We start from the raw sequence: 16,828 nt of genomic DNA, 5'->3' as shown, positions 1-16,828 counted from the left end.
TCTCCTCACTAAATTTTTTCATAAGAAGAGCCAGACTATGTATATAGAAGCACCAGAATTGGCCCATTAATCGTATGCAAATTGGCCAATGGAGCTTCTCTAACGTTTTCGCCCTGGGCTGCGGCTCCTTCTCAGTCCTATTGGCCCTAAACTTTGTGCTGTAGTGTAGAGTTTCAAACTTTTAGCCTCGGTTCATTTCCGCCATCCTACCCGTTTCCCCGGCGAATCTCCTATTCTCCTATTCGTAAAATGCCCGGAGATTCCCCTTCCTACCCTCTAGTGGGAAGCGTGCAGGTTCTCTCTCTCGCCGAAGGCGTCAAGGGGGAGAAATTCTCCTGGCGAGTGGTGATCCGGAATATCATTAGCCGTGTGGACGGCGGCGTTGGCCTCGCTGGTCAGAAGGTAACTGTCGGCGGATGGGTTAAGACTGGAGGTGAGCAGGATAAGGGCACCTTCGCCTTTCTCGAGCTCAACGACGGATCCTGCCCCGGGAACCTGCAAGTCATTGTTGACGCGTCGGTTGCGCCGCTTGCGCAGCTCGTCCCTACCGGGACTTCTGTGTTCGTCGAAGGGGAGCTCAAGAAGCCACGAAGCAGAGTGTGGAGCGGCGGGTCGAGAAGGTTCTCAAGGTGGGTCTGGTCGATCCCGCCAAGCACCCAATTCCTAAAACCAAGCTTACTCTCGAGTTTTTGCGGGATGTCGTGCACCTGCGACCCAGGACCAATACGGTAATCCCTTTTTCATTTCTTGCAAGTGTTTTTTGTCTTTTTAATTCGTAAACGTTTGTAGATTCAGAAATGTGTTCTTGTTCGATTGAAACTGGCTGAAGACTCTCTCATCTATGTTCTTAGAACTGTTCATTTTTTTTCAGAAAAAAAAAAAAACGTTTTTGGGTACGATGTGGGAACGAGTCTAGATCTTTCTTTAGGTCTTTATATCTGAGTAAGAAACTGGGTCGATGGTTAGTGGCATTAGAACTTTGAATAAAACTTGTTTTCCGTCTATTGACTACATGTGTAGATTTTCTATATCCAATTCATTATAATCAGTCTTTGACTGTTATCTGTCGATTTATAGTCCTGTTTCATCTCTAGTGAGGTTAATTGTCGATTTACATAGTCCTGTTTCATCTACTGAGGTAAGTGTTGTGCATGCTCTGTAGGATGATATGACAAAACAGCGAGAGAGCTTTTGGAACCTGTCTCATCAATGCCTTTTGAGCGTATTTCTTACACAGAAGCGGTTGAACATCTGAAGAATGTCAAAGAGAAGAAGTTTGAAAATGAGGTGGAATGGGGTATTGACATAGCCTCAGAACATGAAAGGTATCTGTGATCTTTAAGACGGTGCATTGTAGTTTATTTTATTTTATTTTTATGTTTAAGATACTGTGCTTAGTTATAAATGATGGTTTATTGGCATGGCACAGATACTTGACGGAGGTTATGTTTCGTAAACCTGTCATTGTGTATAACTATCCAAAGGATATTAAGCTTTTTACATGAGACTTAATGATGATAACAAAACTGTTGCTGCCATGGATGTTCTTGTACCCAAGGTGTGTTTCTTGTCTCTAATATGCTTGAAGATTCCTGATTACTATCATTTTATTCTGTAAGCTAATTGCAAGCAGTCCATCTCATCTACTTCATTATCAAGTTAGAAGAATTTTTACAACTTTGGCTACATTGAAGAGGAAAGGTGGACAGCTGACAGAATATGATTGCCTTGAGCTAACCATCGTGAGAAATCAAAACTAGAATAAGTCGACTTATAATCTTTTTTCCTTTAAACCAGCCTTTTCAGCACAATATCAAACTTTATTTTTTGAAGGTTCTCTCCCTTATATTTCCTCAAGTCAAATATTAATAGAAATAGAAATAAAGAACTCAATTATGCCATTGTCAGGTTCCCTTTTGTGTTTGCCCACCCTGGAATCCAAGTAGTGAAACAGCAAACTTTAGGTGCATCTATTATTAATTTTTTCAATGTCTTTGCAGGTTGGAGAGTTGATGGGAGGAAGTCAGAGGGAGGAGCGATATGATGTAATTGAGAAAAGGTGCTGCATTTCATTCCCATCCTATCTAAAATATGAGTTTTGCTCGACAAAGCTGGGACACCTGAAGATTGCTCCATGCCCAGGATCTCTTACAGTCACTATTGTCTTTTTCATAATTTTCCAACGCATCAAATGAACTGAAGATTGATTCTTGAAATTTTGAACTGATTGGTTTTGCAGGATAATGGAAATGGAGCTACCCCTTGAGCCATACCAGTGGTACCTAGACCTGAGGCACTATGGGACTGTTGAACATAGTGGATTTGGTTTGGGCTTCGAGCGCATGGTTCTTTTCGCCACCGGGCTTGAAACATTAGAGATGTCATTCCGTTCCCCCTGCCAGGGCTGATCTCTGAGGATTTGCCTCTTCTGCTGGAAGATGGCTTTTTCGGGGTTTTTGATTGTGTGTTTCTAAACGTGTATCAGTTGTGCAAAGTTACATAGTTAATGGAAAGAATTACAGGTTTTTTAACAGGAAATGTATATGGAAAATCTTTTACTTTCTGTGCTTGTTTTTTCGATTGTCTGTTCTATAAGCGCTTGCAGAAAGTTGGAGTGGAATTAACTTTACCCAGGGAAAGTAAATCACTTTGTTTATTAAAAAAACGATGAAATCTGAAAATTTACCTCTTACAAGTGGAATTTACTTTCCATCCCATGAAATTCCATATCCCTCTTCTAATGCCAAGGAGATGACGGTTGGGGGAAATCCTTGAGGAGAAGCTAGAGGCTTGTCCTTTTTTTATTAATAATTAATTAATATAAAAATAAAATAGTTTAAATTATGTATAATCATTATTTACTTAAAATATATGTTTATCAATAATGTTATAATTGTTTTAATTTATTTTTAAGTTAATTATTTAAATAAGATAAATGCTATATAAAATAATATTATATGTAGAATAATTGATTTGGAAATTTGTGATTGTTTATCATTTGTAATTATATTAATTAAATAGAATAATTACCAATTTAATTCAAAATTATACCATATTTAAATTATATTATATAATACCAATTATTTTTTTAATTTTAATATCAATATAAATGATCATACATGTACTAAAATTTATAACTAATTTTATTTTGTAATAAATTTGATTCTTAATTATTTACAACACTTTAATTCAAGTTATTACATTAAAAAATATTTTGTAATTTAGAGACTTGAAGTAACCAATAGTTGCATTAGTTTTAACTTTTATAATTATCTTATCATAAATCTATTTTATTAATTAATTCTATAAAATTTCTATGAGGTTTTATGCTAACACTAAAAATTAATTATGTTACCATTTCTAGAAGTCGCACTAAGGAAAGTAAATTACATTAGAATTTACATTCCATTTCTCTTTCTCTAAGTGATGTAAGTACACTAAAAATGTGTCAGAATTCCAAGAAACAGGCAAATTGAAAGTGTTTTGGTGACGTTAAAAGAACTAATTCATCTTTCTTACTACGACAATACTTTTGTTTTTTAGGACGAACTTGGGAATATTCTTCCAAGTTTAAGTGGCATAAACATTTTAGATATTTTACAATTTTTTTACCTTGTGACATGGAGTGGCATTAATGTAGAAACCTTATTTTCTTTGTCCTTATCCTCAACCCATTAGGTTAAGTAACTTACTTGATAAGCCTATAGGTGTTGAATTAAAATTGAGCATACTAGGTGATTTAAGTTGAATCTATGACAAAAGTTACTTTTAGTTAATGAGAGGATCTTATGCTATTGAGAATAGAATAACACAACAATTGAGTTTGTTTCTTCAAGGATCATTCCCTTTGTTTAGGATGATGTCTTTATCAACTTGGTTGCCACAAGGATCCTTTTAAAAGTTATTTTTTTAGGGATCCTTTGCAAGAGGAAGAAGAACTCAAACTTTATAATTTAGAAACATCCCAGTCTGTAAGGTTGAATTTGGTAAGAAGCCCGAATTTAGAAAGTTTTTGTTTTTTGAATCCTAGTTCACGAGATTCAACGTGGATAGTTTCTGTTTTTGGTGCACCAATATCAGCGTACCAGTGCACAATTTGTAGAGAGAGACATGAAAGAGCCATTTGAACTTGATGAACCTAATAATTGTGATTATAATGACGCCAATAAATAACTTTTGTAAGGTTAGATTGTTAGATTTAATACAGATCTAATAGTGAACTCCATCTTTTTGTAGCTACTTTGGACTAAGGTTTTGATTGGGGATTGGTGGTGTAAAAATATGGCTTGCTTGGACGTACTTAGATGGAGATGTTAGAAGTAATAATTTAGAGTTTGTGTTGTTTTACTTTTATTTTCTTTTCTAGGAGTGTTGTTTCGTTTCGAATGTAATTCCTTAGTTTTTTTTTTTTTTTTTGGGGGGGGGGGGGGGGGGAGGAGAATAAAGACATGATTGCAATTTTAATTTTTTTAAATTCATAAATAGGAGAAAGGAGCTTGTAAACCATAACTTCGCTCATCTCTTTTCACCTACAAATTTCAACATGGTATTAAAGCGGTTTGTGAGTTGATGTCAATTCACAGTCACAATGAAGCGAAACTTTCCCTAGGATCAATTCTTAGGTGTGTTTTTCTTCTCGTTATTGGTCTTTGTTGCTTCGTCTCTGATCATCTTTCTTATTGTTCGTAATATTTAGTTCCGAGTTCTCCCCCCACACCACAACTCTCTAAATTTTTGTCTCCACTCTGAGAGACAACCTCACTAACTTAAAATATTTTCACGATGACTATTTTTGTGACCATCTCTCCATACCAACAATGTAATCTCTAAAATCACACAGTCATGGACTATGCTTGGCGGTCCTTGGGGGCTCCACATACAAAGGTTAAGCAAACGAGAAAATGAATTTAGCTACCAAACACTTTGTTCAAAAGTTTAATTTCTCATTTTCTTTTCTCCTACAAAGATAGGGTTTGGATGCAACTTCCAATTGTTATTCTTTCCTGCATAATTTCTTCTTAAGTAGTAGTAGCACTCATTCTCTTTTTGCTGTCAAATTTCATATTGCTTAAGGTTTTTCATAAAAAAATCGTGATTTTTTTTACTCATCTTTTGTTTTCCTTTTGTTTCCAATAATTGTCCTATGAGATTTAGACTCTTTCTTCTTAGTATCTTCTAGCATTCTATCCTTTTTTTTTTCACTTTATATTCCTTTTCAATTTCGTCCTTTTCTTATTTTTCTTATCCTTTTGAAGGGTTTTCTGTCATCAATTTTCTTCCATTTCTTGTTTTTTTATAAGTCATTCTCACCCATAAAATTTCACCTCCTTTATATGTCTTTCTTTTGACTATTTGACTCAATCACATGGCTACTTTTCTTGGTAGAAATTCATTAAAACTAATACCAATTGATATTAATTTAAGCTAAGATTGATTGTTGTGATATTCTTGAAATTTTTGAGCTCCAATGGCATCTGAAAAGAGGACAAAAAACCAGATGGAATGTTACTAGTAGATCAAATATCCAAGTTTTATGATGAAAATGTTAAAGATTATGAAAAAAAATTGTATTAGTGTATCCTTTGATGAGATCTATGAAGCCCACATGTAGTATGAAACAATGACTAGGTTCTTAAACTAGAACTAGAATTGTTGCGCTTTTAGTTAAGTCTTCCAGTAAAAAGATATGTTATAAGAAAAGAAATTTCACACACTTATACATATTTATGATGGAATTATCTTCTTGTATGTCAAAGAAAATTGTCAGCTATCTTCTTGTCTCTAACTCTTTTTCTAGTTTATATGAAAAAGTGATATTTTTTCAGGTCTCCAATGAAGAAAGCCTAGGAAAGCACAACTCAGCAACTGCTTGAGAGGAGTTGGATTTTTCTTTTATTTACAATAACACCTTGTAGCTTTCCGATGACAACTGAACATCTCCTCATGAAGGGATCAACTTCAAGCTTATTGGATGTCTTTTAGCATCTCTTTATCCACATAAGATGAAAATATTGTTCCTCATATACACATTGTTTTTTGTTTGCAAAGTAATGGTGCTTAAGAATCTCATCTCCAAAATCAACAATGTCATTGTGAAATTTCGGATTTCTGATCTTCAAATCCTCTCTATACCAAAAAAGTTTTTCTTTTATAATCAACTTTACTCTTTAAAATCTTTTTATTGGATGATTTTCTAGTCAAATTTTTGGTGATAATAGGTGGTCAATTTTATGATTAGATTTTCTAGTCAAATTTCTAGTTGTCTCGATAGCTTAATTTGATGTCTTTGCCTTTGTTTTCATATTACTTTGTACTTCTAATTCATTGTGTTTAATTGCACTTTATCTCAATATATCCCCCAAGACTTCTTTTTGTTCTTTGAAAATTTTATTAAACCTATCTTGCTACTATCTCGTATTGTATGGACTTCCTCTAATTTAAATATGACCCATTTCTTAGTTTTTTTTTTTTTTTTATCAAACTTTTCTATGCTTTGTGTGGTTCAAACTTTGTCTCACGAAAATTTTCTCTTATTTTGAGAATTGAGTTTGTTAATTTCTTTATATGAGTTCCTTGGGTTGGTCTTCTTATTTTACCACATATGAGTGATTTTGTCCTTGTTGACTTATTTTTTTCCCTGTGAGTGGGTTAAGTGGGTTTTCCATCGTCATCCTTTGGTGATTTTTCTTCCTAAGTACTATTTTGCAATTAACATCAATTTTGTGTCAATTTCAAAATTTCTAATTTGTATCACCCATAATTTTTATACCCTTTTCTTGGGTTTTGCCCTCTAGTTATGGTGTGAGAGTCCTGATTTGCTTTGGTATTTATTCTTTCGAAATTTGGAGATGGTTTGTTATGCAAGGAGAGATGGTGTAAGATAAATTTTGTAATATCTGAGGTATTTAATGTGAATAAATCAAAGATCAGTGCAATTTACTCATCTTGAGAGGGAAAAAGAGTGTGTGAGGACTAAGTGTAAGCTCAAAAGTTGAAGACCACATAAACCACATTTTTGAAGATTTTTAAGCCACATAGACCACTTTTTTTTTTTTGAAGATTTTGCGAGTTGAAAACCAAATATATATATATATATGCTAAACATGTTGAAATGAGAGAAACATTTTGTTACAAGTTGAAATTATATTCAAGGAAAGTTATTTCCTAGGATTTTTTGAGAAAGGATATGATTGTGATTTTTTACATTGTTTATGTTATTAAATGGAGTGGGGTCTATAATCTTTATATCTCCCATCTCTTTTCTCCTAAAATTCTAATAATGGATTTGGAGCCTTTAAGCTATTGGCAATTTGAAGGTGTATGAAATGATATAGTGTTAAACACCTAGCTAATACTACCCAAAATACCGACCTATTAGGAGCGGAAGACATATGTACTTAACCCTAGGACTACAACATCACACCCCACCTTCGTGAGCCAACGTCCACGACGGCCCACTCTAGCGACGACCTACTCTAGCGACGGCCTAATCTTGTGACGACCCACTCTAGCGACACTAGCCAGACCCGGGTTAAGTTCCTACAACCTACCAGTAATTTTAATCTGGCCTCTAGGTTGCCCCTTCCGGGATTCGAACGTGCGACGTGGGAGCCCGCTCTGATACTAAATGTTAAGCACCTAGCCAATACTACCCAAAAGGCCGACCTGTCAGGAGCGGAAGACATAAGTACTTAACCGAGGACCATAATAGAAGATCAAAATATGAACTTCTCCATGGAGATTTAGGAATCTCCTTTTCTGGGATTGGTTCAGTTCAAAAGGGAAATGGACCTGATAGAGCTGGTTGCGTCCTCTCTCAATGCCAACAACTGGAAATAAATATCGGCTACCAATAATTACTCAGAATCTAATCTTATTATGGAAATATAGTCATACTTATTTGTCTCTTATCTTCTTTAAGACATGGTTGTCTATGTTCTCTCTATACAATTTAAATTATTTTGTTTGCAACCATTTTTATCTCTATATTTTTTTTTCACATTCAGTGTCTAAAATTTTAGCACTTTATTCCATTCAATCATGTAAAAAAGTTTGTTAATTAAAATCATCATTTAGGTGAATGAAGATCAATCTTATAGTAATGGGAAGCTAAATTGGAATGCAGAAATCATCCTGGTACTTTTAATTCTCTCATAACTAAATGAATGCATAAATCATCTTGGTACTTTTAATTCTCTCTTAACTACATGATAAGTTTTTAACCAAATCGTTTTGTCTCTAGAGCTAGAAATTTGTCTTCTAGTGTTAGGTGTTAAATCCTCTTGGGAGTTTTAGTGCAACTTATTGGCATTTATTAAATGTTGTTCTATCACTTCCAAAGAATGGAGTTGCCCGTAAAATGTATTGGAGTAAAGAAAGTTTAAAATTGGCACCATTTTCAATCTCATTCAAAGATTACCGTAAATGGAGTTAACTGAAATTGGAGTGAAGCCTAAGCTATCATATCGTTGAAAACCTATGGATCAGAACCTTGCATTAAATTAGCCATGAAATGCAACCAAAAATTTTTAATGAGGACACGTTTGATGGGGAAGATGAAGAACACTATGAAAGAGGCTAAGGTTTATTCCTTTTGTTTTTTATGTCGGTTTATGAAAATTTTGTTTAGCTCATGATTAAGGGCAAGGAGTATGCCATCTTCAAAGGGATCTTCATCAAGTCAATATAGTTTTAGAAGTTAGTAATTTGAAATGGACAAAGTATCCTTTTGATAACTTATTCTTATTTTGGTTGTAGCTAAGTATAAAATTATTGAGAGAGTTCAGGTGAGGGTTGTCGTGCTATACAGTGAGAATTAACTAGTGTTGAATCTGAATTTTTTTTTGGGTGTTCTAGTGTTGATTTTGAATTCACCATGGGATAACTAGTAGTTAATTGATTTTACTACTTGATACGTATATTAGTCATTATTTCATTGGAACATGTCAAAATGTAGCATGACCATATAAAAGTGTCCTCTTTGTCTAATTAGGAAATCATATGTACCTTTCTTTCTTTTTGGAAAAAAAAATAACTTGTAGCTAATTTCTTAAGTGGGGTATATGTTTGTTGTTGAACCCTTTAGCAAAGTCCTTAAACTCATCGTCTTTGAATTATCTTTTGGACACTAACGAAGAAGCCAAATCTAGTTCTCTTTGAGCTAGAAATTAGTTGCCAACTCAGATAAAGTTGGCATAACTTAATCTTCCATAGATTGATAATATTGATTCTGTCTTGACGAACTAACTTGGCTCATGATATAACTTAAATTAATTTTCACCAAATTGTAAACACAAACATAGATGGGATGCAAGACCTCATGATTACTATGTAATATTATTTAAGTTACTTAGGTGGATTCATTATCATGACTATTTTTAGATAGTTGCATATTGGTTTTCATGATGATTTTTAGATGGATAGCTGCTATTTTAATTGTTAATCAATGTAATTTTTGTTGTTTGTACATGGAAATAATTCATTTAAAAAAAGGATGTATGATGTCTTATAGCTAGATTATTATCATAAGGAAAACAAAAAAGAAGTAATGCTATGACAAAAACAAAAGTATTCTTTGTACTTAATTATAAATTTGATTTGCATGTCTTAGTGAAAATAAAAAAAGGAAATATAAAAAAGGACAAAGAGCCTTCAAGTGAAATAAGAGAAATTTAACTTAAGTTGGGGTATTGTGCAAATCAATTAAACCACCTTGAAAAATAAAAATAAAAATCATTCCAAAATAATTTCTTATTTAAATATTATACTTTTTTTGAATTAGTTTAAATATGAAATGTGCAAAAAAAAGTGTAAAATCATTTGGGTTACGACAACGAGTGCGACCACCTCACCTTCGACATCATCACCTCCGAGTTAATAGAATAAGGATGACAATCTCCAATGTGGAAATTCAACAAAGAACTGCAATCTCAGCCAAGATTCCTTGTGGACAATATAACTGTAGAAATATAATTGAGCGCTCCAAAATATATTTATGAAGTCAAAACTCAATCAACATTTTTCAAAAGAAATGATAATATAAGTTGTATATATCGTTAATTTTCAGTCAATCCTTTGACATGAAGATTAGTTCTAAAGTAAAATCTTCAATATGGTATCTAGAGCCAAAGGTTTCTCATTACTATCAAACCAAAAATCATTCCTCACAACTGGTCCAAAGCATGTTTTCTTTCCAACATCTTCACCTTTTTTCCCTATGGAAACTCTCTTTCTCACTCTTTATCCAAACAATGGCACTCACCAATATTTCCCTCACATCACCATATTTCATTTTCACTTCAATTATATTTCACATGTTTATTAAACTAAGTAATAGGGTCTATGTTTTGTGGAAATAATAATGGGAATCGATTGTGTTCCCAAAACTTTGTTTAGTTTTTTAATGACTTCTCTCTTCTCCCTCCACAATTTCTTTCTTCAACCTCAAACCAATCAGATGTTAACATTGATTTTCAACAATGAGAGACTCAAGTTTACCTCCTCATTAGTTGGCTTAAAAGAACAACAACAAAAGAGGGTTTGAGCCATGTTATTGGGTTGAAAACTACTCTTGAAGTTTTAGTACAGAGCGATACTATCTATGACAATCAATCCACTATTTGTGAAGTTCATTTTTACTAACAACTTAATTTCTTTCAAAAGGTGATGATATGTCCATCTCTAGATATATGGAAAAATTTAATAATATGTGTAACTCTTTATCTATTATTTAATCTTTAATTTCAAACATAGATAAAACCCTATGAGTTATTTGTTGTGGTTGTTCTCATCAAGCCACCCACTCCCATATTCAATTAACTTGTGCCAATGCTCAATACCCACAAGTTATGATTCAAAGCTACCATATTCTCTTTGGTAAGTGTCATGAGTCTATATGTTGTGGTCCTGGGGTTAAGTACCTATGTCTTCCGCTGCTAATAGGCCGGTCTTTTGGGTAATATTGGCTAAGTGCTTAACATTTGGTATCAGAGCTAGCGCTATGTCGCGAGTTCGAATCCCGGAGGGAGCGGTTGAGAAGGGGGTGACCAGAGTGTGTTCCCGCACCTATGGGCCATCGCTATAAGCGAAAGGGGCGACCTGAGTGTGTTCCAGCACCAACGGGCCATCGCTAGAGTGAGCCGTCGCTTGAGTTGGCCGTCATAAGTGGGACGTCGTAGACGTTGGCTCTCGCAAGCGTGGGCGTGATGTTATGGTCTTGGGATAAGTACCTATGTCTTCCGCTCCTGACAGGCCGGTCTTTTGGATAGTATTGGCTAGGTGCTTAACATCTTCCCAGAGAAAGCAAAGGGAGGAAGACGATGATGAAGAAGAAGCTGGCCAACCGAAGAGGTAGGAGAGGTTGTGAAAGACATTGGGCACCCCAACGCTTGGGGGATTGGCCTATGGTATATCATCCTTCTCTACTTCTACCAAGAGAGAGTCCTTGTTTGCTTTGGCTTCCTGGACTTGCTCCATGCATTTCATGTAGATGTAATGCTCCAATGGAGAAATGACATCTTCACCATTTGCCAGAAAGCCTTTTGAACCTTCTTTTCCTGGAAAGCTGCCTCCTCTTCGTCGTGTTCCAATGGTTCATGATGGCATTCTTGGTTCATCTAGGGATTCACTTTCCTATCTCAGCCCATCAGTTGCCTAGATTTGCATGTGCCTAAGTCAATCTGAGTTTCTCTTGCTCGCTCCGTGTGTCCTTCTGTGAAGGAAGAAGAAGAGACTAGGGTTTTAACAACAAAGCATGCAAGTCAAAATTCTTTCAAAGTCATCGACAAAAAATATAAAAAACATAAAATAAAAAAATAAAACAAACCTTGATATCAGGGTGAAGATGGTTGTGCCAACACTTCTGGTATTGTTTTCCAATTTGGCCGACAAGAATTCGAGCGATATAGGACCATTTCTTCAGTCCATACAGGTTCACCAATCTCACCAATATCTTGTAGAAAAAGATTGAGTTTCGACTGCATAAATATATTTTGGAGTGAGCTCAATTCTATTTCTAAAGTTATATTATTCACAAGGGATCTTGGCTGAGATTGCAATTCTTTGTTGAATGTCCACATTGGAGTGTGTTATCCTCATTCTATTAACTCAGAGGTGATGATGTCGAAGGTGAGATGGTCACACCCATTGTCTTATCCCAAATGACTTTACACTTTTTCTGCACATTTCATATTCAAACAAATTCAAAAAAGTATAATATTTAAATAAGTAATTGTTTTGGAATGATTTAATATTTATTTGTCAAGGTGTTTTAATTGATTTGCACAATATCCTAACTTAAGTTCAATTTCTTTTATTTCACTTGAAGACTCTCTGCCCTTTTTTATTTTCACTAAGGCTTGTAAGTCAAATTTCTAATTAAGTACAAAGAGTATTTATTTTTTTGTTGTAGCATTACTTCATTTTCTTTTCCTTATGATAATAATACAACTATAAGACATCATACATCATTTTCTACATGGAATTATTTTCATGTACAAATAACTAAAAAGTACATTGCTAAGCTACTAAAATAACAACTATCCATCTAAAAATCACCATGACAACCAATCTACTACCATCTAAAAATCATCATGATAATGAATCCACCTTAGTAACTTAAATAATGATACATAGTTATCATGCTATCTTGCATTCCATATATATACTTATTTACTACACGTAAACATCTGTCTATGTTTGTGTTTACAATTTGCAGAAAATTAATTAGGGATGTAGTTCTAATTTAAATTATATTATGAGCCAAGTTAGTTAGTCAAGACGGAATCAATATTATCAATCTATGAAAGATTAAGTTATGCCAACTTGATCTGAACTGACAACTGATTACTAGATCGAAGAGAATTAGATTTGTTATCTTCATTAGTTTTAAAAAGATAATTCAACGACAACGAGTTTAAGAAGGACTTTGCTAAAGGGTTCAACAACAAACATATATCCCACTTAAGCAATTAGTTACAAGTTATTTTTGTTTTCCAAAAAAAAAGAAAGGTACATACGATTTCCTAATTAGACAAAGAAGAGAAAAAAGTTAGTACAATTTTAAGAGTTTTATATGGTCATGCTACATTTTGACTTGTTCTAATGACAGAAAGACTAATATATGTATCAAACAGTAAAACCAATTAACTACTAGTTATCCCATGGTGAATTCAAAATCAATACCAGAACACCCAACAATAAATTCAGATTCAACACTAGTTGATGCTCACTGTGCAACATGACAACCCTCACTTAAACTCTCTCAATAGTTTTATACTTAACTACAACCAAAATCAGAATACGTTGTCTAAAGTATGCTTTCTCCATTTCAAATTATTAACATCTAAAGCTATATTGACTTGATGAATATTCCTTTGAAGATGGCAAACTCGTTGCACTTAATCATGAGCTAAACAAAATCTTCATAAATTGACATAAAAACAATAGATATAAACTTTAGCCTCTTTGATGATGTTCTTCATCTTCCCCATCAAATGTTTTATCATTAAAAAGTTTTGGTTGCATTTCTTGGCTAATTTAAAGAAGTGTTTTGATCCATAGGTTTTCAACAATATGATAGCTTAGGTTTCACTCCAATTTCAATCAACTCCATTTAAGGTAGTCTTTGAACGAGTTTGAAAATAGTGCCAGTTTTAAACTTTCTTTACTTCGGTATCATTTATGGGCAATTCCATTTTTTGGAAGTGATAGAGCAACATTTAATACATGTCAATAAGTCATACTAAAACATCCATGAGGATTTAACACCTAATGCTAGAAGACAAATTTCTTGCTCTAGAGACAGAATGATTTGGTTAAAAGCTTATCATTTAGTTTGGAGATAATTAAAAGTACAAAGATGATTTCTGTATGCCCACTACTATAAGATTAATCTTCATTCACCTAGATGATGATTTTAATTAACAAACATTTTGACATATTTGAAAGGATTAATTTCCCATGGGAGTGCTAAAATTTTAGACAATAAATGTGAAGAAACATGAAATAGAGATAAAAATGCCTAAAAACCCCATAATTTGAATTGTATAGAGAGAACAAAGACAACCATGTCTTAAAGAAGATAAGGGACATAAAACTTTGACCATATTTCGATAAGAAGATTAGTTTTTGAATAATTATTGGCAACCATTATTTATTTCCAGTTGTTGGCACTGAGAGACGAAGTAACCAGTTCTATCAAGTTCATTTCCCCTTTGAACTGATCCAATCCCAGAAAAGGAGATTCCTAAATCCCCATGGAGAAGTTCATATTTGATCTTCCAAAATAGAGTGAAGGGAGGAAGATGATGATGAAGAAGAAACTGGCCAATTGAGGAGGTAGGAAAGGTTGTCAAAGTCATTGGGCACCCAAAGCTTGGGGGATTGGCATACAACTCTGCTTTCACCCAGAGAGTGCCCTTATTAGCTCTAGTATTTATTCTTTAGAAAATTGAAGGTGGTTTGTTATTTGGGGAGAATGGCGTAAGATAAATTTTGCAATATCTGTAGTATTTTTTTGTGAATAAATCAAAGATAATTGCTATTTACTCATCTTGTCAAGGAGAAAGAGTATAAGTGTGTAAGGACAATGTGCAAGCTCAAAAGTTGAAGACCACATAAGCCACATTTTTTTTAAAGATTTTGTGAGTTCAAGACAAAATTTATTGTTTCTTTCTAAGCTAATCATGGGGAAATGAGAGACACATTTTGTTACGAGATGAAACTATATGCTCCAACTTGAGGAGTGTTTAAAGTAATAATTTAAATTTTGTGTATTTTTCTTATTTTCAAGGAAAGTATTTTCGCTAAAATGTAATTTCTTTGGATTTTTCAGCAAAGATATGATTGTATTTTTTTACATTGTTTATGTTATAAAGTAGAGCGGGGTCTGTAATCCCTTTTCTCATACAATTCCAATAATGGATTTGGACCCTTGAAGCTATAGGGAGTTAGAAGGTGTCTAAAATGATATAGACTCATAACACTTACCAAAGAGAATATGGTGGCTTGGAAGCATAGCTTGTGGCTATTGAGCATTGGCACAAGTTCATTGAATATGGGAATGAGTGGCTTGATGAGAACAACCACAACAAAGGACTCATAGGAGGAAACAACCCATATTCAACCCCAAAAAGTTTTATCTGTGTTTGAAACAAAAGATTGAAAAACAACTAAAGAGCCACACATATTATTAAATTTTGTCATATATCTAGAGATGGACTTCACAAATAGTGGATTGATTGTCATAGATAGTCTCACTCTATACGAAAACTTCAAGAGCAATTTCAACCCAATAACATGGCTCAAACAATTTTCTGTTGTTGTTGCTTTAAGCCAGCTAATGAGGAGGTAGAGTTAAGGTTCTCATTGTTGAAAATCAAGATTAATATCAGACTGGTTTGAGGTTGAAGAAATAAATTGTGGAGGGAGAAGAGAGAAGTCATTAAGAAACTAAACAAGGTTTTGGGAACACATAATCGATTCCTATTAATCTTTCCACAAAACATAGACCACATCACTTAATTTAATAGACATGAGAGAGTGAGGAAGAGAGTTTCCTTAGGGAGAATGGTGAAGATGTTGGAAAGAAAACATGCCTTGGACTAGTTGTGAGGAAATAATTTTTTGTTTGACAGAAATGAGAAACCTCTGGCTCTAGATACCATATTGAAGATTTTACTTTTGAACTAATCTTCATGTCAAATGATTGATTGAGGATTTACAACTATATATACAACTTGTCTTATCATTTCTTTCTAAAAATGTTGATTGAGTTTAGACTTCATAAATATATTTTGGAGCGCTCAATTATATTTCTAAAGTTATATTATCCACAAGGAATCTTAGTTGAGATTGCAGTTCTTTGTTGAATTTGCACATTGGTGAGTGTTATCCTTATTCTATTAACTCAGAGGTGATGATGTTGAAGGTGAGGTGGTCACACCCGTTGTCTTAACCCAAATGACTTTACATTTTTTTTTTGCACATTTCATATTCAAAATAGTTAAAAAAGTATAATATTTAAATAAGTAATTATATTGGAATGATTTTTATTTTTTAAGGTGGTTTAATTGATTTGCGCAATATCCCAACTTAAGTTTAGTTTCTCTTATTTCGCTTGAAGACTCTCTGCCCTTTTTTATTTTCCCTCTTTTATTTTCACTAAGGCATGCAAGTAAAATTTCTAATTAAGTACAAAGAGTACTTATTTTTGTCATAGCATTACTTATTTTTTTTTTCCTTATGATAATAATCCAAATATATGACATCATACACCCTTTTTTAAATGGAATTATTTTCATGTGCAAAAAACAAAAAAATACATTGCTTAGCCACTAAAATAGCAGCTATCCATCTAAAAATCACCATGACAACCAATATGCAACTATCTAAAAAACATTATGATAATGAATTTACCTTAGTAACTTAAATAATGATACATAGTTATCATGAGATCTTGCATTCCATATATGTACTTATTTACTACATGTAAACATCTATCTGTGTTTATGTTTACAATTTGGTGAAAATTAATTAGAGATTTAGTTCTAATTTAAATTATATTATGAGCCAAGTTAGTTCGTCAAGACAGAATCAATATTATCAATCTATGGAAGATTAAGTTATGCCAACTTGATTTGATATGGCAACTGATTACTAGTTCGAAGAGAACTAGATTTGGCATCCTCATTAGTTTCAAAAAGATAATTCAAAGAAGAATAGTTTAAGGACTTTGCTAAAGGGGTTCAACAACAAACCTATATCCCCACTTAAGCAATTAGCTACAAGTTATTTTTATTTTCAAAAAAAAAAAGGTACATATGATTTC

The 16,828-nt window shown here is 33.5% G+C and overlaps 1 pseudogene; it reads left to right on the top strand.

The window, feature by feature from the left end:
* Positions 1–249: 249 nt before the first annotated feature.
* On the top strand, positions 250–2,524 carry LOC137951200 (asparagine--tRNA ligase, cytoplasmic 1-like; annotated as a pseudogene).
* The last annotated feature ends 14,304 nt before the right edge of the window (positions 2,525–16,828 follow it).

Source organism: Aristolochia californica, unplaced genomic scaffold, assembly GCF_029961685.1.
Source record: "Aristolochia californica isolate CCGP_79_NKW_82.1479 unplaced genomic scaffold, dmAriCali1.0.hap1 SCAF_15, whole genome shotgun sequence".
Taxonomy (NCBI): domain Eukaryota; kingdom Viridiplantae; phylum Streptophyta; class Magnoliopsida; order Piperales; family Aristolochiaceae; genus Aristolochia; species Aristolochia californica.
The sequence above is the reverse complement of the archived record's forward strand: the minus strand, read 5'-3'. Positions and strand labels throughout refer to the sequence as shown.